General features: G+C 36.2%; 38 pseudogenes; all 38 read left to right on the top strand.

Annotated features, from left to right (window-relative positions):
• The first annotated feature begins 14088 nt into the window (after positions 1-14088).
• Positions 14089-14207, top strand: LOC120992751 (annotated as a pseudogene).
• A 57-nt stretch (positions 14208-14264) lies between these two features.
• Positions 14265-14383, top strand: LOC120992823 (annotated as a pseudogene).
• Positions 14384-14440: 57 nt separating this feature from the next.
• Positions 14441-14559, top strand: LOC120992822 (annotated as a pseudogene).
• Positions 14560-14616: 57 nt separating this feature from the next.
• Positions 14617-14735, top strand: LOC120992859 (annotated as a pseudogene).
• Positions 14736-14793: 58 nt separating this feature from the next.
• On the top strand, positions 14794-14912 carry LOC120992876 (annotated as a pseudogene).
• A 750-nt stretch (positions 14913-15662) lies between these two features.
• LOC120992790 lies at positions 15663-15781 on the top strand (annotated as a pseudogene).
• Positions 15782-15988: 207 nt separating this feature from the next.
• Positions 15989-16107, top strand: LOC120992678 (annotated as a pseudogene).
• Positions 16108-16163: 56 nt separating this feature from the next.
• LOC120992799 lies at positions 16164-16282 on the top strand (annotated as a pseudogene).
• Positions 16283-16502: 220 nt separating this feature from the next.
• On the top strand, positions 16503-16621 carry LOC120992867 (annotated as a pseudogene).
• A 57-nt stretch (positions 16622-16678) lies between these two features.
• On the top strand, positions 16679-16797 carry LOC120992837 (annotated as a pseudogene).
• A 57-nt stretch (positions 16798-16854) lies between these two features.
• LOC120992720 lies at positions 16855-16973 on the top strand (annotated as a pseudogene).
• A 57-nt stretch (positions 16974-17030) lies between these two features.
• Positions 17031-17149, top strand: LOC120992716 (annotated as a pseudogene).
• A 57-nt stretch (positions 17150-17206) lies between these two features.
• Positions 17207-17325, top strand: LOC120992864 (annotated as a pseudogene).
• A 58-nt stretch (positions 17326-17383) lies between these two features.
• LOC120992853 lies at positions 17384-17502 on the top strand (annotated as a pseudogene).
• Positions 17503-17559: 57 nt separating this feature from the next.
• Positions 17560-17678, top strand: LOC120992794 (annotated as a pseudogene).
• A 400-nt stretch (positions 17679-18078) lies between these two features.
• Positions 18079-18197, top strand: LOC120992825 (annotated as a pseudogene).
• A 57-nt stretch (positions 18198-18254) lies between these two features.
• On the top strand, positions 18255-18373 carry LOC120992719 (annotated as a pseudogene).
• Positions 18374-18430: 57 nt separating this feature from the next.
• Positions 18431-18549, top strand: LOC120992715 (annotated as a pseudogene).
• Positions 18550-18606: 57 nt separating this feature from the next.
• Positions 18607-18725, top strand: LOC120992841 (annotated as a pseudogene).
• Positions 18726-18783: 58 nt separating this feature from the next.
• Positions 18784-18902, top strand: LOC120992829 (annotated as a pseudogene).
• A 57-nt stretch (positions 18903-18959) lies between these two features.
• Positions 18960-19078, top strand: LOC120992714 (annotated as a pseudogene).
• A 633-nt stretch (positions 19079-19711) lies between these two features.
• On the top strand, positions 19712-19830 carry LOC120992796 (annotated as a pseudogene).
• A 58-nt stretch (positions 19831-19888) lies between these two features.
• On the top strand, positions 19889-20007 carry LOC120992798 (annotated as a pseudogene).
• A 760-nt stretch (positions 20008-20767) lies between these two features.
• On the top strand, positions 20768-20886 carry LOC120992902 (annotated as a pseudogene).
• Positions 20887-20943: 57 nt separating this feature from the next.
• On the top strand, positions 20944-21062 carry LOC120992730 (annotated as a pseudogene).
• Positions 21063-21120: 58 nt separating this feature from the next.
• Positions 21121-21239, top strand: LOC120992873 (annotated as a pseudogene).
• Positions 21240-21296: 57 nt separating this feature from the next.
• On the top strand, positions 21297-21415 carry LOC120992738 (annotated as a pseudogene).
• A 571-nt stretch (positions 21416-21986) lies between these two features.
• Positions 21987-22105, top strand: LOC120992731 (annotated as a pseudogene).
• A 57-nt stretch (positions 22106-22162) lies between these two features.
• On the top strand, positions 22163-22281 carry LOC120992729 (annotated as a pseudogene).
• A 58-nt stretch (positions 22282-22339) lies between these two features.
• Positions 22340-22458, top strand: LOC120992872 (annotated as a pseudogene).
• Positions 22459-22515: 57 nt separating this feature from the next.
• Positions 22516-22634, top strand: LOC120992737 (annotated as a pseudogene).
• A 398-nt stretch (positions 22635-23032) lies between these two features.
• LOC120992824 lies at positions 23033-23151 on the top strand (annotated as a pseudogene).
• A 57-nt stretch (positions 23152-23208) lies between these two features.
• LOC120992773 lies at positions 23209-23327 on the top strand (annotated as a pseudogene).
• A 57-nt stretch (positions 23328-23384) lies between these two features.
• LOC120992836 lies at positions 23385-23503 on the top strand (annotated as a pseudogene).
• A 57-nt stretch (positions 23504-23560) lies between these two features.
• Positions 23561-23679, top strand: LOC120992840 (annotated as a pseudogene).
• A 57-nt stretch (positions 23680-23736) lies between these two features.
• LOC120992775 lies at positions 23737-23855 on the top strand (annotated as a pseudogene).
• A 57-nt stretch (positions 23856-23912) lies between these two features.
• LOC120992818 lies at positions 23913-24031 on the top strand (annotated as a pseudogene).
• A 390-nt stretch (positions 24032-24421) lies between these two features.
• Positions 24422-24540, top strand: LOC120992795 (annotated as a pseudogene).
• Positions 24541-25000: the final 460 nt, after the last annotated feature.

The following is a 25000-nucleotide window of genomic DNA, read 5'->3' as shown; positions in this document are numbered from 1 at the left end:
ATAATTTCATACGAAAATAATACATACAAATTTTACTTAAAATTAATGGTTCAAGGATATATTTTAATAAAATAGATAACATTTATATTTTTTTCACGATAGTCTCGGTATATTATGATTTTATTAAAATAATATTTTTTGTTATATTTTATGTATGTAATTTTTTATGATTATATTTTATATTTAATATTTTGGAAATCAAATACAAAGCATAATAATTAAAATCTGACATTAATTAAACAATTTAAAATTTTATTTTAAAGGTATAATTTCTTTTGGACAGTTTCTACAAGATAACTAATTATCCTAACTACAATTTGAAAAAAAAAAAGGTATTTTTATATATTTATTATTTTATTAATTTCTAATATGCATCATAATTGATTATGAATTCATAAAAAAAAAAAATCAAAATAAATAATCGAAAAATTTATTTTTTTGATCTATAAAAACTACAGGACCGCCGTACGCAGGATTGCATCCTGGCAGCGGACATTTTATTTTTCATGGACGCTACGGCGCGTCCTCTCGCGAGAGGCAAAATTTCTTGTGAATGCTCACAGACAGGCGCACGCGTTCACAGTTACCATAGGTAAACAAGTGTATCAGCAGCCTGCCAGCGGCCATGTTTCGCTACCTGCTATCCTAATCTATCTGCTATCCAGTCATCTAATGTTCCTATTGGCTTTGATCAACCGCCAGAGGACACAGGCACAGGGGCGGACACAGACAGCAGAGGGCCCCTGTGCAAAGAATGTAAGAATGTACATGGGATCAAACCCCCCCCCAACAAGCCAAATTTGCAACCTGACCTATTCCGTCATAACATTACTTATAGCAATAGAAAACATACAGGGTAAGGCTACTTTCACACATGCGACACTACGCTCCGGTAACCTGATCCAGATAAAAATGCAAGGAATCGGCTGGACACAAACCACAGTATACGGTCCCGCTGATTCTCGGCATTATTGCCAGATTGTGGATGGATCTCTGCCGTACCCCATTCTAGTCAATGGGGCAGGCGGGCATTCTGTCAGCATCCAGCAGTTCTGGATCCTGTGAATTCCAGCAGCCTGTCTTCTTTAGGAACAGCCTACCATAATCACTAACACAGATGTGAATGTAGCCCAATACAGGTCCACATACCTCGTACATCCAGTGATGTCTCATTTGATGTAGATGTTCTCTGTCCTCATCTTCTCCTTTCAGACCATACCGCCTTGATGATTTTTCTGCCATCTCTTCTCTCTGCAGAGTTTGAAAGACAGACATTTTAGTTTCCTACTTTTCCATCATCCTCCCAAATTCTGAACACCCCATCCTGGCACCCCCAATACTGTGCCCGCGGTGCTCCCTATACAGGTTACACACAGATATTTCCCCTTCAATAATTATTGGCACACAGTGTCCAAAAAAATAACTGTGCCTAGAAAACAGTGTCACTGAGACTAATAGTGTGAACATAATGTTCCCCAAAATTAATTGTGCTAAGCTGATATCGTGCCAGGGTGCCCCCCACAGTAACAGTGCTCACCAATAGAAATAATTATATACCAGACAACAGGTAGTAGTACTAGTGCCCCTACATTAATAAAATCCACACTGTGTCCCATAAGGAATAATACTCCCATAGTGCTCATACTAGTATTCCAGTTTCTCATAGTCCCTCAACAGTAATAAAGGCCACCATAATACCCCCGGTAGTAATAATTCTCTTTAAAAAAAATTGAAAGTAAAAATATAAGTACCCTGTTGTGTGGCAGTATAAAAAATACCTCCTCTTAGTGCCCCCTTTAGAGCCAATGTCCCCATAGTACCCTCATAATGTGTGCCAATGCCCTTTACTGTGTGCCAAAAAAAAACATTTAGTGCCCCCAATTGAGACAAGGTCCCCATAGTGCCCTATAATTTGTGGCTGTATAAAATACTCATATATCGTGCCCCAATAGTGAGACTCCCCTCATCCCCAAGGTGCCATGTCAATGTGCCATAATAAAATGCCCCCATAATGTGAGCCGGTATAATTACCCTATATAATGACACCAATAGTGCTCCTTTCCTCCCTTCTCCATAGTGCCCCCCATGTAGGCCAGTATATAAGATAGGGTCCCCAGTAGATGCCCCCATAGTGCTCCCGCTTCTCCATAGTGCCCCCCATATGTGCTAGTATATAAGATAGGGCACTTAAAGTGGTCTTTCCCTCCATTGTGCCCCGCATGTCTGCCAGTATATAAGATAGGGCCCCAGAGGATGCCCCCATAGTGCTACTTTTCCCCCTCTCCATAGTGACCCCTTATGTGTCCCAGCATATAAGATAGAGTCCCCATAGTGCTCCTTCCTTTCTATAGTGCCCCCATGTGTTCCAGTATATAAGATAGGGCCCCTCATATTTCTCCCCCCCGCCATAGTGCCCATGTGTGCAAGTATATAAAACAGTTATTTTGCATATTACAGTATATAAAATAGTCAGGCCCCCCCTTTTTTCACTTGCTCAGATAGGCCCCCATATATGTTGCTCAGGACCCCCCCTATCAGATCCCCATTAACGCCCACATATCACTTGCACAGACCCCCCCCCATATGCCAGTTGACCAGGACCCCCCCATCTCAGTTACTCATGAGGACCCCCCCAATATCAGTTGTTTATTTATTCAGCCGCTTCCCAATATGTAAGTTGCTCAGCCCCCCCAATATCAGTTATTTGTTTATTCAGCCCCCCCATATGCTCATTCAGGCGCCCCCCCCTTGCTCAGTGAGGAGTCGGACCCCCAGAGTCAGGCACCCCCATATGCTTATTTCAGGCCCCCCATAATTTGAAAGACCCCAAGGTCCCATGATATCAGACCTCAGATCAGACTTTAATAAATAATTAAAACTTACCTCTCCTGCTCTCTCTGTCCTGTGTCCAACAGCACGCGCTGCACACGTGACCTGACTGCGTACAGCGTCAGGTCATAGTGCGCGCTGTACGCAGTCAGGCTGGAGGAGACCAGCGCCGCAAGGGTAAGTAAGGAAGCGCCAATCTCTTTCATACTAGTGAGCGCTTCAGGATGCGCTTACTAGTATGATACTAGTGAGCGCTTCCAGAAGCGCTCACAAGTATAAATGGGCCCCCTCACACGCTTACTTGTGCCAAAAAAAATAAATAAAGGAACTCGCCATGCCTCTCTTGTAATACTTATAGCGTGCTAAAAATTATTTAATGCAAATATAAAAAAATAAAAATAATAAAAGGAGGTTACAATTCATTAGGGTCGTAAGTTGTCCAAGCAATAAACCCTGAAAGTATGGTATTGACGAATTGTAAAAAGAGTTTTTGTCATTAAAGTATGTTTAAGATAGGGTATCTGAGGTGGTTAATCTATATATTTTTATTTTACAGATTCAATAACAAAAATATGCCGGCCTGTATTGTGACCAAGTGTCGTAACAAAACTGGCCGTCGAGGACAAAGTCAGCATATAAAAATGCATTATTTTCCAAATGACGTTGACCGTGTAGTTGTGTGGCTTGCACAAACTGGTCAAAATTTTGTTGACATTAATGGTGTTGCCAAAAAAATAAGTGAAGGAAGAAAATCAAACAAATATGTCATTTGTTCTGAACATTTTACGGAGGATTGTTATCGAGTCAGTCATTACGGAAGAGTTTTGAACAGGGATGCTGTTCCAACTATCTTTCCTGATGTCGTTGACGGAGAAAATATTATTGAGGAAACTTTAAAAAACCTACTGGACACTCCAGAAAGCGAGTTCGGCAAACTGATATTCAAACATTAACTCAATGAAGACCAATTTACAACACAACAGGAACATTGCTTATTGAATCCAATTATGTCCACACCTCAACATACAGGTGTACGTAGAGTTATACAAAGCAGTCCTGGATTTTCATCACCTCTAAAAAAAAAAATTATTTAGATTCGGAAGTATTGGATACAAATTTAATTCTTATGGGCGATATATGTCCTTTATCACCAATTCAACATGAAAACTCTGAACAAGCAGAGGTTGGTGAAGTGCAATTATCAATTGTTGTAGATCAAAGTTTACAGTGCCAATCAGAATATCTACCAGGAATATCAACTTTGGATGAATCTGAAAATTTATTGTGCGATTCATTACTCATTGAACCAAATAATTCTGATGGATGCATGCAATTTCTTACGCCGGAAAACTTGGTAAATGATAATAAATTGAGCCTTGAAAAACTATTCCAAAAAATTAAATGTCAAAAAATAAAAGATTGCAATTTTATGGTAAAATCATGGACAAAAAATTATAATGGTTCATTTTGCAAATTCAAAGGGACTTGTAGTGCTGGACATTCTTTTTTATTATTTGAAACTCAACCAAAGATAGGACGTTACTGTGCTGGTAACATATTGACCGCTTCTTCGATTCTTTTCTCTGGTCAGAATTTTCAAAAAATAAGTGAATTTTGTAATATTTTTGGTTTATCATTTATTTCTCAATCAACTTATTACAGATACCAGACAAAATTTTTATTTCCAGCAATCCATATTGCTTGGGAAAAAGAAAAAAAATTGATAATTAATTCAAAAGTTGGACAAACCCTTTGTGTTTTCGGTGATGGTCAATGTGACAGTCCTGGCCATAGTGCAAAGTACTGCATTTATACTGTTATGGACCTTTTAACAAAAAAAATTGTTGATTTTGAAGTGGTACAGAAAACTCAATGCTCATCCTCTGTTGCCATGGAGAAGTTTGGTTTTGAGCGTGTTTTGAACAGAATGGCAGAAAATGGACTAAAGGTTAAAATATTTGCATCGGATCGACATGTCGGAATAAGATCTAAAATTAAAAAAGATTATCCATCCCTAATACACCAATTTGATGTCTGGCATTACGCTAAATCTTTAAAGAAGAAAATGCATACAGCATCCAAACTCAAATTCTGCAAAGAAATAACACCCTGGATTGAAAAATTAATAATACATTTTTGGTTTTGTGTGCAGACATGTGAAAATTCACCAGAACTTCTAAAAGCAAAATGGCTTTCACTACTTAATCATGTGAAAAATGTACACACCTGGGAAGGAGATTTGTATTCGGCATGCACACACGAACCAATAGAAGACATTGACCGTGAAGTACTCTGGTTACAATTGGGAACTCCACCTTACACCAAGATTGATGAAATTGTAAATAGCAAACAGTTGTTGTCTGATTTACCTCATCTCGCACATAACTGCCACACAGGGGAACTAGAAAATTTTCACAGTCTAGCCCTTAAATACCGCAGTAAACGTATTCATTTTGGAATTGATGGGATGGAAGCACGGACGAAACTTGCTTCATTGACCCATAATAACAACGTTGGTCGTGAGCAAGCTGTTGTGAAAGTACCGAAAAAAAATACAGAGGCAAAGGGAACTCTTCGGACAGCTTTAAAAATTGCAAAAGGCAAGGGGAGATGGATAGTACGCAACGTTTATGAAAAAGCTAATGTTGACTATTTCGAAAACCTCCAAATTGATGTGATTCAATTAGTGGAAAAAATTATAACAAGTGACTGGGTGTCCCGTGCACCGAATTTACCACCTAATCTTCTAAATGCCGAGAGACCATGTAAGGAGGATATAAAAAAACAACAATTAACTCGGTTTAGGGCTATATCAATTGCAGAAAAAACAGCAATTGTGAATTTTGAATAAACATTTATATGTATACTAAAATGCATAAATAATTTTTGTTATTTTTCAGTTTTTAAATTATGTTTTTTTTTAAATATAATTATTGTTATTTCTAAGTTGACATAAAAAATGTAATTATAAGTAATACATTTTTTTTTCCAATTATATATTTGTATTTATTTTCTAATTAATGATCAATGATCTAATTATTTATATATATATTATCAAAGTAAGTTTAATTTTAAATTTCAATCAACAAAGAGCAGCGTTAAGTTACAAATGGAAGTTAATTGAAACATAAAAGTGCAAGAGGCAGAAGGCTGGCAGGGTTGTTAGGTTTAGGCTACTTTCACACCTGCGTTCAGGTGTCCGCTCATGAACTCCGTTTGAAGGGGCTCACGAGCGGTCCCGAACGCAGCCGTCCAGACCTGATGCATTCTCAATGGAGGCAGATCCACTGAGAATGCATCCGCCTGCCAGCGCTCAGCCTCCGCTCCGCTCAGTGATTGGACACCTGAACGCTGCTTGCAGCGTTCGGGTGTCCGCCTGGCCGTGCGTAGGCGAGCGGATCCGTCCAGACTCACAATATAATGGGGACGGATCCGCTTGAAGATGACACCATATGGCTCAATCTTCAAGCGGATCCGTCCACCATTGACTTTCAATGTAAAGTCTGAACGGATCCGCTCAGGCTACTTTCATACTTGTAAATGTTTTGAAGTTATAATGCAGACGGATCCGTTCTGAACGGATGCAAACGTCTGCATTATCGGAGCTGATCAGTCTGATAAAAAATCTGACGGTTCCGCTCCGAACGCTAGTGTGAAAGTAGCCGTTCAATGGCTGTGTAACTTACAACGTCACGTGCCTGCTATCGATACTTTCATAATGCATCATGAAGTTGAAACTTTGCTTCATATTGAGTTACGCTGGCAGTAAAGCAAGACTGGCCTGCAATTAATTTCATTCAGAAAAACCTCCTGCTAGAATCTTAAGTACAGGATGCTCAATGCTGTATTTAAAATAATTTTAACACTCTCTGCCTGCAATTAGGACACGCAAATGTATTATGTCTGGGGGATGTATATTTCCTCAAATATTTTTTTTTTATTTGCAATGTGCATGTTTCTTCTCAATTGTTCAGAAAGTGACTCGATTAGGGTGATATGAGGGCCCGACGTCCATGGGTGGGGGGTTGTGTTTACAGCCCAACACCGTGCTTGACTTTTAGCATTTGCCAGAGAACACTTAGACTGTCTAATTCAATACTTGCTCCCTGTGCTCTTCACAGATTAAAGCATGTTCACACTCAGCACATGTGACAGCCGTCACAGAGTCTGGAGACGCAGTGTAGAACTTACTGCTGCCTACTACATCCTCCAGCATGACCGTTTTGGCATTCGGCCAGTAATGGTGTGTGGTTTAATTTCGTTGGAGGGCCGCACAGCCCTCCATGTGCTTGCCAGAGGTAGCCTCACTGCCATTAGGTACCGAGATGAGATCCTCATACACCTTGTGAGACCATATGCTGGTGTGGTTGGCCCTGGCAAGACAATGCAAGACATCATGTGCCTGGAGTGTTTCAGCTGTTCCTTCAAGACGAAGGCATTGATGCTATGGACTGGCCCGCCCGTTCCCCAGACCAGAATCAAATTGTGCACATCTTGAACATCATGTCTCGCTCTATCCACCAACGTCACCAACGTCTGTACATGAGTTGTCAGATGCTTTATTCCACGTCTGGGAGCAGATCCCTCAGGAGACAGTCCCCCACCTCATCAGGAGCATGCACAGGCGTTGGAGAGAGGTCATACAGGCACGTGGAGGCCACACACACTACTGAGACAGAATTTTTGTTATTTTAAGAACATAGTTTTAAGGCAGGCTATAGATGAACTTGTTTACCTTGTTAACCATGTGAACGCCTGCTCTTGTGAGAGCACATTCAACTAAAATATTGCGTCTTGACAGATGACGCACAGATACGTAGAGGAGGAATAACCCATCCGCACGCAGGATGCACCCCTGCGTTAAGCGATCATGAGGCTGATAATATCTATCTATTCAATAATACATTGCAATCAGATAATATTTATAACTTTAATTAAAACAAAATATATAAAGTATACATTCAAAATTTAAATTTTATTTTCATAAACAACACTTTATAATAAAAAAATGTAACTAGTTTTAATCCAGTTGAACATCAATCAAAAAACAAAAAAATGTATATATAAAATAAATAAATAAATTATTAATTAACCAATAACGTAATTTTTTTTTTATTTAAATAAAGCTAGTAGAATTCTAATTTAAATAAATATAAATAAAAATTTTAAATTTAACAATAACGTTTAAACTTTTTTATTAAAATAAAGCAATTATAAATATAATTTACTCAAAAGCGATAAATTCTGCAGCACGTTCTCTACATGTTTTATATCCGAGATACATTGACTCTGGATCAGGAAATGAAATTCTAACACTGTTGACGGCACATGCAGGAATAGGTCGTTGATTGGATTTACCAAGGTATCCATGAATCCAGGCCGTAAAGGATCGATAGGCAGTTTTTCTAAGCAATCTAAAAAAAAATGAACATAAAATAATTTATTATAATATTTTTTAATATTATATATAATAATTTCAATTTTAAAACAAAATTGTACCTGTTCAAATCCTTTACAGATGGTTCATGTTGGACAATTCCCCAAGATCGAAAATTTATATTTACTGTCTCCACTCTTTTACAATATATAACAAATAATTCATGCTCTGTAATGCAAGTTATGCCTTCCAAAAAAGGATCGGCATTGAAAATTTCTTTGCAACAGACTGACTCTATATTGGTTGTCATTGGAATGCAGTTCATACACTCACACCAATCAGAATGACCAATTCTATTTTCCTTTTCAGTATCTTGAAAGACAATATAATTTAAATTTTCTAATTTTAATGGATTAGTTGCAAAAGATACTTGGCTCGGTGTTGCAGAACTGTATAGTTGGTTCATTTGACTCAATAATTGTTCCAACTGTAAAAAAAAAAATAATAATATTTACAAAAAATTGTGATATTGTTAGAACTGTTAAACTAAAATTATCTGATTAAGATTATAATTAATATAAATTTTTTTTTTATAAATTTTGTAATAAAAAAAATATTTGACAATATGTTATAATATAGTAAATAAAAAATAAAAAAAATTGTAATTATGAAAATATTATATAAAAATTTTATTTTTTTATAATAAAAATTCCTAATTTAGAAAAAAATTTTTTTGGACAAAATTAATCAGAAATATATATTATTTTTTAATGGAGGCTAACATAAGTTTAATTGTAAATAAAATATAAAAAAATATATTTTTTAAAATTAAAATTAATTAAAAAAATATTTATAGTTAGTCGAAATTATCTGTTTATAAACATCTATTTGATACATAGTATTGTTTTCTTTTTTTAATAATATACATAAAAATTTTAATTTAGTAATTTTTGGATAAAGAATCAATGAATTAATTTTTGCCTACAGTACATAATGATAAACCAACTATTGTTTTAAAAAAAAAAAAATTAAATTTATTTTATTTATAAAATTATTTTTTTTTTATTTAAAAAAAAAAGTAAATTTTTTTAAAATGCTAAAATAAATAATAAATGTTAATAGTATAAAGGTATATATTAAAATCCAAAAAAAATTACTTTTTTTAACTTTTAAAATAAAATAAATATATTTTTATTACCTCTTTGTCAAAACCAGTAGAAGAGTCATGTAAACTAACCCGCCTGTTGAGTTCATAGTTACTATCTTCTGTTTCTTCTGCCACATCCACAATATCAATATCATTAAATGGCTAAAAAAAAATATGTTAAAAAAGTAAGAAATATATAAATTTGTTGGAGGACCTTTGATAAGTAATGTCACTCAAACGCCGGCCGGCCAGCTAGCTGCATTCTATTCATTTCAAAAATGAGTACATATAATTGTCGTTTTACCTATAGGAGATAGCTTGTTTCAAACAAAACTGACTTCTTTTACACACAAAGCCAGCTATGTGTGTAGTTTATGATACATGAAGGGACACATAGGTCCATGAGTGGGACAAGCATAAGATGATATATGTGTGTATTGTGCTGGCCCCCTTGATGGTCCTATGTGTCATAGCACACATTCCTTATAACAGCTGCATTAACTGATCCACCCCATAACAGCATCATCAAACGTGCCACGTAAGTGTCCTTAACATATACACCATAACACTGTGCTTCACAGATAGCGTCCTCCACAGATCCACCATAACATCGTCCTCCACCGGTCCACCATAAAAGCGTCCTCCACAGATCACACATAACAGTACCATGCACATATACCACATAACTATGTCATACCCATCTTCGTAAGCGCCTTATATGTGAAAATTAGATTATATATACCTCGAGTTAAATTACATTAATATATAAAATTGTATATAGTTTACACTATATTTCTTCCAATAATGGCATTCTGTCTAAATTCCTATATCGTGCAGCACTATTTACATTTTTATTGCTTTTTTTTATACGAGTAAATCTATTTATTTAGAGCTTTTTAATTATATTTATTAAATCAATATAATTACCAATATACTGTTGTCTTCTTCTTCTACAATGCATTGTACGATTTCGTAGTTGCTAGCAATAATAATTTCAGAATTTTGACCACTACTGATAGTAATAAAAAGTTCTTCAGAATCATCGTGACCAGTACATTCCTTTAATAAAAAATTTTTTAGAAACAAAAAATAAGCATCATGTGAATTTACTGCAAAAAAATTAAAAATTATAAAAATATTTATAACACTCCTACGGCTATAAAATACTCACCTCAGGGAAAGTGTTGATAATTATGAATATTATAATTTTTTAGAACGGAAATACAATAAAATAATTTTTAAAATATATACTAATGAAAATTATTTTATTTTAATTATTTATTTACAATAAATCTTAGTCTAATTTTAAATCAAAATAATTTACTATAAATATTCTATACATTAACAAACTATTTACTGTTTGCTATTAGTTTAAATCCTTATTGATCAAATTTGTTTCCCATGTGTAAAATTAAAATTTTTGGAATGTTATCTTAAAATTTAATCTTACTAGTGTACTGGTAGAATTAATTTCCGCAATCTCAACCACCGTTTCTTCACTTTTCTTCTCATCTATTCCTTTATTTTCCTTTAAAAAAAAAATATTATTTTTTTTACATGATATATAACTCATTAGATACACAAGAAATATAATAAAAATACACTCCGATTATAAAATTATACTTACCATTGTGCAATTTAAATATAATAATATTAATACAATTCTCAAATGTAATTTTATATTGCCTAAACGGGATATTGATGCGATTTGAAATTGGGGAACATTTTTTTTTTATTTAATAATATAATATAATATAACATAACATTTATAATTTTTTTTATAAACATATATATGACAAACGCTATGTAATATTAATTTTCTAAATATATTTAGTACACTATACTATATATTAATAAAAAAAAAATTTCTTATGAAATATTACATGGTGTTTGTATAATCAGATTATGCTTTACAAAAGTATTACAAATTATTGTAAATAATCTGACTTCCTTATATAATTACAATACCATTTGTATTTCTAAAAAATAAATAATACTGTATTACAAAATAAAAAACTTTAATAATTAACAAATTTATACTATTCCAAAATTATAAATAATAATAATAATAATAATAAAAAAATTTAAATAAGCAACTTTAAATTTTTAAAAAAATTCTCTAAAAAAAAGTGATAGCTACATAAAAAATTAAAAAAATATATAAAACCGTTATAAATAAAATGAAAAAAAAGTGCAATCATTTATATCATGTCCGTTTATATAAATAAAAAAATTATTATTTTTTAAATTTTTTAATTTTTCTTTTTAGAAAATTTATAATTTCCTTATAATTATTTTTTATCAAATAAATATGTTTATTATAGTAATTGAATATTAAAAATTATTAAAATAAAATTATAAATATAATTTTTTTTATTTATCTTAGTTAAAATATTTTTACAAAATTTATTACATCTAAATTATTTATTTAATATTATTATTATGAAAGTTTCATATTTTTTTTTTAATTATATATATATATAAATTTTATATATATATATATATATATATATATATCAATAATTTTTTTTTATAATCTAAATGAAAATTAATTGATGTGTATAAAATATTTTTTTGGATTTTTTTTATTGATAATATTTTAAAATATTTATTCAAGTAAAATTAATAATTATTAAATATTTTCTATTCAATCAAAAATTAATTTGATTTATTTTTACAATTTGTTTTATATTGAAAGATTAACATTATTTTAAAATAAACAAGTTTATAAATAAAATTGTTTAAATATAATTTTTTTTTTAATGTAAAAAATACTAATTTTTTTTAAACAAAATTTTAGTATATAAAAGTAATAAAAAAGTGATTTATTTTTTTACTTAAATATATAATTATAATTTATTAAATATATTATATTATAAAAATTCATAATACATACTAAAAATATAATAAAAATAAATAAACTAAAATAATTATTAAAAAAAAATAATTTTTTAATGTAATATTAAAAAATATATTATTAAAAATAAATTACTAAATTTATAAAGATTATTAAATATTCGGTTTTTAAATTATTAATAATAAATTAACATTTTGGTCAGCTTATATAAATCGAATATTAATTTTTAGGTTTACTTTTAAAAAGTAAAGTATAAAAATATATTGACATATATATATATATATATATATATATATATTGATATATAAATATATTAATATATACATACATATATACATATATATATATACATACCCATTTGTTACACTAAAAAAATTAATACACAGATGTGAATGTATTTTATACAAAACACAACTGTTGCAAAATTTATGCCGGAGTTTATATATTGATTTATAACAGTAATTTTATATAAGTATTTAAAAATTTATATATTAAATTAACTGCTATATATATATTTAAGATTTTATATAAATATACATAGATATTATCTATATCTATGTATTTATAAATACTCCTAATATATCATAAATATATATATATCTATTTTTATATATATGCCCCTTTTTGGATCGTTGGTGGTAAAGTGGTTTATAAAAAAATAAAAAATTCAAAGATTTCATTTATTTTCTTTATAATTGCTTTATTAATATTTATAATATCTGTCATTTAATCGTTGGTGGTATAAGTGGAAATTATCACTAAATAGTTACCTAATCCAAAGATCCAGCGACAATCGTACACAATGCTTCCTCCTCTGCTTGCTGCCGGCCGTCCTCTGTCCCTCGGAGCACTGTGACGTCATCGGCACATGCGCATTTGAGATGTCTGAGCTGGGAGCGGTCAGACATTCAATGCGCATGCGCCGAATACAGCCGCGCACGGCGCATGCGCGGGAATTCGTCCGCTGCGTCACACGGAGGATCGCATTCAGGAAGACATGGGCGGGCTGGAGGGACGAGCTGGGCGGCGGCTGTGTATGAAGGTAGACGGAGCCTCTAGGTGCTAATGACGCCCACATAGCACCTAGAGGCTCATTAGCATATTTATAAAAGTTCGTTTTCTATCAAAACCGCAGGCCCAAAAGCTGTTATATTAGGATGGTTGGCAAGAGCAGACACTAGCAAATCGCTAGTGTCTGACATGAAATTATGTGATCCCAAGTGATAGAAACCCTTTAAGGCTTGGCAAGTACCAGCTTGGGAGACTGGTTGGGAATCCCTTGTTCCGTTGACTTTTTTTCTTACTTTTATTTATCATAAAAAAAGCACAATGGATTAAAGTAGGGTGTTTGTCAATGGTTATTCTAAGCTGAATGTACTTGCACTCGTCAGATCGCAGAAGATAAGCAGCTTAAGGCTTGGCAAGTACCAGCTTGGGAGACTGGTTAGGAATCCCTTGTTCGGTTTACTTTTTTTCTTACTTTTATTTATCATAAAAAAAGCACAATGGATTGCAGTAGGGTGCTTGTCAACGGTTATTTTAAGCTGAATGTACCTGCACTCGTCAGATCGCAGAAGATAAGCAGCGTAAGGCTTGACATGTACCAGCTTGGGAGACTGGTTGGGAATCCCTTGTTCCGTTGACTTTTTTTATTACTTTTATTTATCATAAAAAAAGCACAATGGATTGCAGTAGGGTGCGTGTCAACAGTTATTCTAAGCTTTATGTACCTGCACTCGACAAATCGCAGTAGATAAGCAGCTTAAGGCTTGGCAAGTACCAGCTTGGGAGACTGGTTGGGAATCCCTTGTTCTGTTGTCTTTTTTTATTACTTTTATTTATAATAAAAAAAGCACAATGGATTGCAGTAGGGTGCTTGTCAACGGTTATTCTAAGCTGAATGTACCTGCACTCGTCAGATTGCAGAAGATAAGCAGCTTAAGGCTTGGCAAGTACCAGCTTGGGAGACTGGTTGGGAATCCCTTGTTCCGTTGACTTTTTTTCTTACTTTTATTTATCATAAAAAAAGCACAATGGATTGCAGTAGGGTGCTTCTCAACGGTTATTCTAAGCTGAATGTACCTGCACTCGTCAGATCGCAGAAGATAAGCAGCTTAAGACTTGGCAAGTACCAGCTTGGGAGACTGGTTGGGAATCCCTTGTTCCGTTGACTTTTTTTCTTACTTTTATTTATCATAAAAAAAGCACAATGGATTGCAGTAGGGTGCTTCTCAACGGTTATTCTAAGCTGAATGTACCTGCACTCGTCAGATCGCAGAAGATAAGCAGCTTAAGACTTGGCAAGTACCAGCTTGGGAGACTGGTTGGGAATCCCTTGTTCCGTTGACTTTTTTTATTACTTTCATTTATCATAAAAAAAGCACAATGAATTGCAGTAGGGTGTTTGTCAACGGTTGTTCTAAGCTGAATGTACCTGCGCTCGTCAGGTCGCAGAAGGTAAGCAGCTTAAGGCTTGGCAAGTACCAGCCTGGGAGACTAGTTAGGAATCCCTTGTTCCGTTGACTTTTTTTTATTACTTTAATTTATCATAAAAAAAGCACAATGGATTGCAGTTGGGTGTTTGTCAACGGTTATTCTAAGCTGAATGTACCTGCACTCGTCAGATCGCAGAAGATAAGCAGCTTAAGGCTTGGCAAGTACCAGCTTGGGAGACTGGTTGGGAATCCCTTGTTCCGTTGACTTTTTTTCTTACTTTTATTTATCATAAAAAAAGCACAATGGATTGCAGTAGGGTGCTTGTCAACGGTTATTCTAAGCTGAATGTACCCGCACTCGTCAGATCGCAGAAGATAAGCAGCTTAAGGCTTGGCAAGTACCAGCTTGGGAGACTGGTTAGGAATCCCTTGTTCCGTTTACTTTTTTTATTACTTTTATTTATCATAAAAAAAGCACAATGGATTGCAGTAGGGTGCTTGTCAACGGTTATTCTAAGCTGAATGTACCCGCACTCGTCAGATCGCAGAAGATAAGCAGCTTAAGGCTTTGCAAGTTCCAGCTTGGGAGACTGTTGGGAATCCCTTGTTCCGTTGACTTTTTTTCTTCCTTTTATTTATCATAAAAAAATCACAATGGATTGCAGTATTGTGCTTGTCCACGGTTATTCTAAGCTGAATGTACCTGCAGTCGTCAGATCGCAGAAGATAAGCAGCTTAAGGCTTGGCAAGTACCAGCTTGGCAGACTGTTGGGAATCCCTTGTTCCATTGACTTTTTTTCTTACTTTTATTTATCATAAAAAAAGCACAATGGATTGCAGTAGGGTGCTTGTCAACAGTTATTCTAAGCTGAATGTACCTGCACGCAGAAGATAAGCAGCTTAAGGCTTGGCAAGTACCAGCTTGGGAGACTGGTTGGGAATCCCTTGCTCCGTTGACTTTTTTTTATTACTTTAATTTATCATAAAAAAAGCACAATGAATTACAGTTGGGTGTTTGTCAACGGTTATTCTAAGCTGAATGTACCTGCACTCGTCAGATCGCAGAAGATAAGCAGCTTAAGGCTTGGCAAGTACCAGCTTGGGAGACTGGTTGGGAATCCCTTATTCCGTTGACTTTTTTTATTACTTTTATTTATCATAAAAAAAGCACAATGGATTGCAGTAGGGTGCTTGTCAATGGTTATTCTAAGCTGAATGTACCTGCACTCGTCAGATCGCAGAAGATAAGCAGATTAAGGCTTGGGAGTCCCTTGTTCCATTGACTTTTTTTTCTTACTTTTATTTATCATAAAAAAAGCACAATGGATTGCAGTAGGGTGCTTGTCAACGGTTATTCTAAGCTGAATGTACCTGCACTCGTCAGCTCGCAGAAGGTAAGCAGCTTAAGGCTTGGCAAGTACCAGCTTGGGAGACTGGTTGGGAATCCCTTGTTCCGTTGACTTTTTTTCTTACTTTTATTTTTCATAAAAAAGCACAATGGATTGCAGTAGGGTGCTTGTTAACGGTTATTCTAAGCTGAATGTACCTGCACTTGTCAGATCGCAGAAGATAAGCAGCTTAAGGCTTGGCAAGTACCAGCTTGGGAGACTAGTTGGGAATCCCTTGTTCCGTTGACTTTTTTTATTACTTTTATTTATTATAAAAAAAGCACAATGGATTGCAGTAGGGTGCTTGTCAACCGTTATTCTAAGCTGAATGTACCTGTACTCGTCATATCGCAGAAGATAAGCAGCTTAAGTCTTGGCAAGTACCTGGTTGGAAATCCCTTGTTCCGTTGACTTTTTTTATTACTTTTATTTATCATAAAAAAGCACAATGGATTGCAGTAGGGTGTTTGTCAATGGTTATTCTAAGCTGAATGTACCTGCACTCGTCAGATCGCAGAAGATAAGCAGCTTAAGGCTTGGCAAGTACCAGCTTGGGAGACTGGTTAGAAATCCCTTGTTCCGTTGACTTTTTTTCTTACTTTTATTTATCAGAAAAAAAGCACAATGGATTGCAGAAGGGTGCTTGTCAATGGTTATTCTAAGCTGAATGTACCTGCACTCGTCAGATCGCAGAAGATAAGCAGCTTAAGGCTTGGCAAGTACCAGCTTGGGAGACTGGTTGGGGATCCCTTGTTCTGTTGACTTTTTTTCTTACTTTTATTTATCATAAAAAAAGCACAATGGATTGCAGTAGGGTGTTTGTCAACGGTTATTCTAAGCTGAATGTACCTGCACTCGTCAGATCGCAGAAGATAAGCAGCTTAAAGCTTGGCAAGTACCAGCTTGGGAGACTTTTTGGGAATCCCTTGTTCCGTTGACTTTTTTTCTTACTTTTATTTATCAGAAAAAAAGCACAATGGATTGCAGTAGGGTGTTTGTCAATGGTTATTCTAAGCTGAATGTACCTGCACTCGTCAGATCGCAGAAGATAAGCAGCTTAAGGCTTGGCAAGTACCAGCTTGGGAGACTCGTTGGGAATCCCTTGTTCTGTTGACTTTTTTTATTACTTTTATTTATCATAAAAAAAGCACAATGGATTGCAGTAGGGCGTTTGTCAACGGTTATTCTAAGCTGAATGTACCTGCACTCGTCAGATCGCAGAAGATAAGCAGCTTAAGGCTTGGCAAGTACCAGCTTGGGAGACTGGTTGGGAATCCCTTGTTCCGTTGACTTTTTTTATTACAATTATTTATCATAAAAAAAAGCACAATGGATTGCAGTAGGGTGCTTGTCAACGGTTATTCTAAGCTGAATGTACCTGCACTCGTCAGATCGCAGAAGATAAGCAGCTTAAGGCTTGGCAAGTACCAGCTTGGGAGACTGGTTGGGAATCCCTTGTTCCGTTGACTTTTTTTCTTACTTTTATTTATCATAAAAAAAGCACAATGTATTGCAGTAGGGTGTTTGTCAATGGTTATTCTAAGCCGAATGTACCTGCACTCGTCAGATCGCAGAAGATAAGCAGCTTAAGGCTTGGCAAGTACCAGCTTGGGAGACTAGTTGGGAATCCCTTGTTCTGTTGACTTTTTTTATTACTTTTATTTATCATAAAAAAAGCACTATAAATTGCAGTAGGGTGCTTGTCAACGGTTATTCTAAGCTGAATGTACCTGCACTCGTCAGATCGCACAAGATAAGCAGCTTAAGGCTTGGCAAGTACCAGCTTGGGAGACTGGTTGGGAATCCCTTGTTCCTTTGACTTTTTTTCTTACTTTTATTTATCATAAAAAAGCACAATGGATTGCAGTAGGGTGCTTGTCAACGGTTATTCTAAGCTGAATGTACATGCACTCGTCAGATCGCAGAAGATAAGCAGCTTAAGGCTTGGCAAGTACCAGCTTGGGAGACTGGTTGGGAATCCGTTGACTTTTTCTATTACTTTTATTTATCATAAAAAAAGCACAATGGATTGCAGTAGGGTGTTTGTCAACGGCTATTCTAAGCTGAATGTACCTGCACTCGTCAGATCGCAGAAGATAAGCAGCTTAAGGCTTGGCAAGTACCAGCTTGGGAGACTGGTTGGGGATCCCTTGTTCTGTTGACTTTTTTTCTTACTTTTATTTATCATAAAAAAAGCACAATGGATTGCAGTAGGGTGTTTGTCAACGGTTATTCTAAGCTGAATGTACCTGCACTCGTCAGATCGCAGAAGATAAGCAGCTTAAAGCTTGGCAAGTACCAGCTTGGGAGACTTTTTGGGAATCCCTTGTTCCGTTGACTTTTTTTCTTACTTTTATTTATCAGAAAAAAAGCACAATGGATTGCAGTAGGGTGTTTGTCAATGGTTATTCTAAGCTGAATGTACCTGCACTCGTCAGATCGCAGAAGATAAGCAGCTTAAGGCTTGGCAAGTACCAGCTTGGGAGACTGGTTGGGAATCCCTTGTTCTGTTGACTTTTTTTATTACTTTTATTTATCATAAAAAAAGCACAATGGATTGCAGTAGGGCGTTTGTCAACGGTTATTCTAAGCTGAATGTACCTGCACTCGTCAGATCGCAGAAGATAAGCAGCTTAAGGCTTGGCAAGTACCAGCTTGGGAGACTGGTTGGGAATCCCTTGTTCCGTTGACTTTTTTTATTACAATTATTTATCATAAAAAAAAGCACAATGGATTGCAGTAGGGTGCTTGTCAACGGTTATTCTAAGCTGAATGTACCTGCACTCGTCAGATCGCAGAAGATAAGCAGCTTAAGGCTTGGCAAGTACCAGCTTGGGAGACTGGTTGGGAATCCCTTGTTCCGTTGACTTTTTTTCTTACTTTTATTTATCATAAAAAAAGCACAATGTATTGCAGTAGGGTTTTTGTCAATGGTTATTCTAAGCTGAATGTACCTGCACTCGTCAGATCGCAGAAGATAAGCAGCTTAAGGCTTGGCAAGTACCAGCTTGGGAGACTAGTTGGGAATCCCTTGTTCTGTTGACTTTTTTTATTACTTTTATTTATCATAAAAAAAGCACTATGGATTGCAGTAGGGTGCTTGTCAACGGTTATTCTAAGCTGAATGTACCTGCACTCGTCAGATCGCACAAGATAAGCAGCTTAAGGCTTGGCAAGTACCAGCTTGGGAGACTGGTTGGGAATCCCTTGTTCCTTTGACTTTTTTTCTTACTTTTATTTATCATAAAAAAGCACAATGGATTGCAGTAGGGTGCTTGTCAACGGTTATTCTAAGCTGAATGTACATGCACTCGTCAGATCGCAGAAGATAAGCAGCTTAAGGCTTGGCAAGTACCAGCTTGGGAGACTGGTTGGGAATCCGTTGACTTTTTCTATTACTTTTATTTATCATAAAAAAAGCACAATGGATTGCAGTAGGGTGTTTGTCAACGGTTATTCTAAGCTGAATGTACCTGCACTCGTCAGATCGCAGAAGATAAGCAGCTTAAGGCTTGTCAACAGTTATTCTAAGCTGAATGTACCTGCACTCGTCAGATCGCAGAAGATAAGCAGCTTAAGGCTTGGCAAGTACCAGGTTGGGAATCCCTTGTTCCATTGACTTTTTTTATTACTTTTATTTATCATAAAAAAAGCACAATGGATTGCAGTAGGGTGTTTGTCAATGGTTATTCTAAGATGAATGTACCTGCACTCGTCAGATCGCAGAAGATAAGCAGCTTAAGGCTTGGCAAGTACCAGCTTGGGAGACTGGTTGGGAATCCCTTGTTCCGTTGACTTTTTTTATTACTTTTATTTATCATAAAAAAAAGCACAATGGATTGCAATAGGGTGTTTGTCAACGGTTATTCTAAGCTGAATGTACCTGCACTCGTCAGATCGCAGAAGATAAGCAGCTTAAGGCTTGGCAAGTACCAGCTTGGGAGTCTGGTTTGGAATCCCTTGTTCCGTTGACTTTTTTTCTTACTTTTATTTATCATAAAAAAAGCACAATGGATTGCAGTAGGGTGTTTGTCAACGGTTATTCTAAAGTGAATGTACCTGCACTCATCAGATCGCAGAAGATAAGCAGCTTAAGGCTTGGCAAGTACCAGCTTGGGAGACTGGTTGGGAATCCCTTGTTCCATTGACTTTTTTTATTACTTTTATTTATCATAAAAAAGCACAATGAATTGCAGTAGGGTGTTTGTCAATGGTTGTTCTAAGCTGAATGTACCTGCACTCATCAGATCGCAGAAGTTAAACAGCTTAAGTCTTGGCAAGTACCAGCTTGGGAGACTGGTTGGAAATCCCTTGTTCCGTAGACTTTTTTTTTTTTACTTTCATTTATCATAAAAAAAGCACAATGAATTGCAGTTGGGTGTTTGTCAACAGTTATTCTAAGCTGAATGTACCTGCACTCGTTAGATCGCAGAAGATAAGCAACTTAAGGCTTGGCAAGTACCAGCTTGGGAGACTGGTTGGGAATCCCTTTTTCTGTTGACTTTTTTTCTTACTTTTATTTATCATAAAAAATCACAATGGATTGCAGTAGGGTGCTTGTCAACGGTTATTCTAAGCTGAATGTACCTGAATTCGTCAGATCGCAGAAGATAAACAGCTTAAGGCTTGGCAAGTACCAGCTTGGGAGACTGGTTGAGAATCCCTTGTTCTGTTAATTTTTTTCTTACTTTTATTTATCATAAAAAAAGCACAATGGATTGCAGTAGGGTGTTTGTCAACGGTTATTCTAAGCTAAATGTACCTGCACTCGTCAGATCGCAGAAGATAAGTAGCTTAAGGCTTGGCAAGTACCAGCTTGGGAGACTGGTTGGGAATCCCTTGTTCCGTTGACTTTTTTTCTTACTTTTATTTATCATAAAAAAAGCACAATGAATTGCAGTAGGGTATTTGTCAACGGTTGTTCTAAGCTGAATGTACCTGCACTCGTCAGATCGCAGAAGATAAGCAGCTTAAGGCTTGGCAAGTACCAGCTTGGGAGACTGGTTGGGAATCCCTTGTTCCGTTGACTTTTTTTATTACTTTTATTTATCATAAAAAAAAGCACAATGGATTGCAGTAGGGTGCTTGTCAACAGTTATTCTAAGCAGAATGTACCTGCACTCGTCAGATCGCAGAAGATAAGCAGCTTAAGGCTTGGCAAGTACCAGCTTGGGAGACTGGTTGGGAATCCCTTGTTCCGTTGACTTTTTTTATTACTTTTATTTATTTTAAAAAAAGCACAATGGATTGCAGTAGGGTGTTTGTCAACGGTTATTCTAAGCTGAATGTACCTGCACTCATCAGATCGCAGAAGATAAGCAGCTTAAGGCTTGGCAAGTACCAGCTTGGGAGAGTGTTTGGGAATCCCTTGTTCCGTTGACTTTTTTTCTTACTTTTATTTATCAGAAAAAAAGCACAATGGATTTCAGAAGGGTGCTTGTCAATGGTTATTCTAAGCTGAATGTACCTGCACTTGTCAGATTGCAGAAGATAAGCACCTTAAGGCTTGGCAAGTACCAGCTTGGGAGACTGGTTGGGAATCCCTTGTTCCGTTGACTTTTAATTATCATAAAAAAAGCACAATGGATTGCAGTCGGGTGTTTGTCAATGGTTATCCTAAGCTAAATGTACCTGCACTCGTCAGATCGCAGAAGATAAGCAGCTTAAAGCTTGGCAAGTACCAGCTTGGGAGACTGGTTGGGAATCCCTTGTTCCGTTGACTTTTTTTCTTACTTTTATTTATCATAAAAAATCACAATGGATTGCAGTAGGGTGCTTGTCAACGGTTATTCTAAGCTGAATGTACCTGAATTCGTCAGATCGCAGAAGATAAACAGCTTAAGGCTTGGCAAGTATCAGCTTGGGAGACTGGTTGAGAATCCCTTGTTCTGTTAATTTTTTTCTTACTTTTATTTATCATAAAAAAAGCACAATGGATTGCAGTAGGGTGTTTGTCAATGGTTATTCTAAGCTAAATGTACCTGCACTCGTCAGATCGCAGAAGATAAGTAGCTTAAGGCTTGGCAAGTACCAGCTTGGGAGACTGGTTGGGAATCCCTTGTTCCGTTGACTTTTTTTCTTACTTTTATTTATCATAAAAAAAGCACAATGAATTGCAGTAGGGTATTTGTCAACGGTTGTTCTAAGCTGAATGTACCTGCACTCGTCAGATCGCAGAAGATAAGCAGCTTAAGGCTTGGCAAGTACCAGCTTGGGAGACTGGTTGGGAATCCCTTGTTCCGTTGACTTTTTTTATTACTTTTATTTATCATAAAAAAAAGCACAATGGATTGCAGTAGGGTGCTTGTCAACAGTTATTCTAAGCAGAATGTACCTGCACTCGTCAGATCGCAGAAGATAAGCAGCTTAAGGCTTGGCAAGTACCAGCTTGGGAGACTGGTTGGGAATCCCTTGTTCCGTTGACTTTTTTTATTACTTTTATTTATTTTAAAAAAAGCACAATGGATTGCAGTAGGGTGTTTGTCAACGGTTATTCTAAGCTGAATGTACCTGCACTCATCAGATCGCAGAAGATAAGCAGCTTAAGGCTTGGCAAGTACCAGCTTGGGAGAGTGTTTGGGAATCCCTTGTTCCGTTGACTTTTTTTCTTACTTTTATTTATCAGAAAAAAAAGCACAATGGATTTCAGAAGGGTGCTTGTCAATGGTTATTCTAAGCTGAATGTACCTGCACTTGTCAGATTGCAGAAGATAAGCACCTTAAGGCTTGGCAAGTACCAGCTTGGGAGACTGGTTGGGAATCCCTTGTTCCGTTGACTTTTAATTATCATAAAAAAAGCACAATGGATTGCAGTCGGGTGTTTGTCAATGGTTATCCTAAGCTGAATGTACCTGCACTCGTCAGATCGCAGAAGATAAGCAGCTTAAAGCTTGGCAAGTACCAGCTTGGGAGACTGGTTGGGAATCCCTTGATCCGTTGACTTTTTTTCTTACTTTTATTTATCATAAAAAAAGCACAATGGATTGCAGTAGGGTGCGTGTCAACGGTTATTCTAAGCTGAATGTACCTGCACTCGACAGATCGCAGAAAATAAGCAGCTTAAGGCTTGGCAAGTACCAGCTTGGGAGACTGGTTGGGAATCCCTTGTTCTGTTGTCTTTTTTTATTACTTTTATTTATCACAAAAAAAGCACAATGGATTGCAGTAGGGTGTTTGTCAACGGTTATTCTAAGCTGAATGTATCTGCACTCGTCAGATCGCAGAAGATAAGCAGCTTAAGGCTTGGCAAGTACCAGCTTGGGAGACTGGTTGGGAATCCCTTGTTCTGTTGACTTTTTTTCTTACTTTTATTTATCAGAAAAAAAGCACAATGGATTGCAGAAGGGTGCTTGTCAATGGTTATTCTAAGCTGAATGTACCTGCACTCGTCAGATCGCAGAAGATAAGCAGCTTAAGGCTTGGCAAGTACCAGCTTGGGAGACTGGTTGGGGATCCCTTGTTCTGTTGACTTTTTTTCTTACTTTTATTTATCATAAAAAAAGCACAATGGATTGCAGTAGGGTATTTGTCAACGGTTATTCTAAGCTGAATGTACATGCACTCGTCAGATCGCAGAAGATAAGCAGCTTAAAGCTTGGCAAGTACCAGCTTGGGAGACTTTTTGGGAATCCCTTGTTCCGTTGACTTTTTTTCTTACTTTTATTTATCAGAAAAAAAGCACAATGGATTGCAGAAGGGTGCTTGTCAATGGTTATTCTAAGCTGAATGTACCTGCACTCGTCAGATCGCAGAAGATAAGCAGCTTAAGGCTTGGCAAGTACCAGCTTGGGAGACTGGTTGGGAATCCCTTGTTCCATTGCCTTTTTTTTTTACTTTTATTTATCATAAAAAAAGCACAATGGATTGCAGTAGGGCGTTTGTCAACGGTTATTCTAAGCTGAATGTACCTGCACTCGTCAGATCGCAGAAGATAAGCAGCTTAAGGCTTGGCAAGTACCAGCTTGGGAGACTGGTTGGGAATCCCTTGTTCCGTTGACTTTTTTTATTACAATTATTTATCATAAAAAAAAGCACAATGGATTGCAGTAGGGTGCTTGTCAACGGTTATTCTAAGCTGAATGTACCTGCACTCGTCAGATCGCAGAAGATAAGCAGCTTAAGGCTTGGCAAGTACCAGCTTGGGAGACTGGTTGGGAATCCGTTGACTTTTTCTATTACTTTTATTTATCATAAAAAAAGCACAATGGATTGCAGTAGGGTGTTTGTCAACGGCTATTCTAAGCTGAATGTACCTGCACTCGTCAGATCGCAGAAGATAAGCAGCTTAAGGCTTGGCAAGTACCAGGTTGGGAATCCCTTGTTCCATTGACTTTTTTTATTACTTTTATTTATCATAAAAAAAGCACAATGGATTGCAGTAGGGTGTTTGTCAATGGTTATTCTAAGATGAATGTACCTGCACTCGTCAGATCGCAGAAGATAAGCAGCTTAAGGCTTGGCAAGTACCAGCTTGGGAGACTGGTTGGGAATCCCTTGTTCCGTTGACTTTTTTTCTTACTTTTATTTATCATAAAAAAAGCACAATGGATTGCAGTAGGGTGTTTGTCAACGGTTATTCTAAAGTGAATGTACCTGCGCTCGTCAGATCGCAGAAGATAAGCAGCTTAAGGCTTGGCAAGTACCAGCTTGGGAGACTGGTTGGGAATCCCTTGTTCCATTGACTTTTTTTTATCATAAAAAAGCACAATGAATTGCAGTAGGGTGTTTGTCAATGGTTGTTCTAAGCTGAATGTACCTGCACTCATCAGATCGCAGAAGTTAAACAGCTTAAGTCTTGGCAAGTACCAGCTTGGGAGACTGGTTGGAAATCCCTTGTTCCGTAGACTTTTTTTTTTTTACTTTCATTTATCATAAAAAAAGCACAATGAATTGCAGTTGGGTGTTTGTCAACGGTTATTCTAAGCTGAATGTACCTGCACTCGTTAGATCGCAGAAGATAAGCAACTT

Source organism: Bufo bufo, chromosome 2 (genome assembly GCF_905171765.1).
Source record: "Bufo bufo chromosome 2, aBufBuf1.1, whole genome shotgun sequence".
Classification (NCBI taxonomy): Eukaryota; Metazoa; Chordata; class Amphibia; order Anura; family Bufonidae; genus Bufo; species Bufo bufo.
The sequence above is the reverse complement of the archived record's forward strand: the minus strand, read 5'-3'. Positions and strand labels throughout refer to the sequence as shown.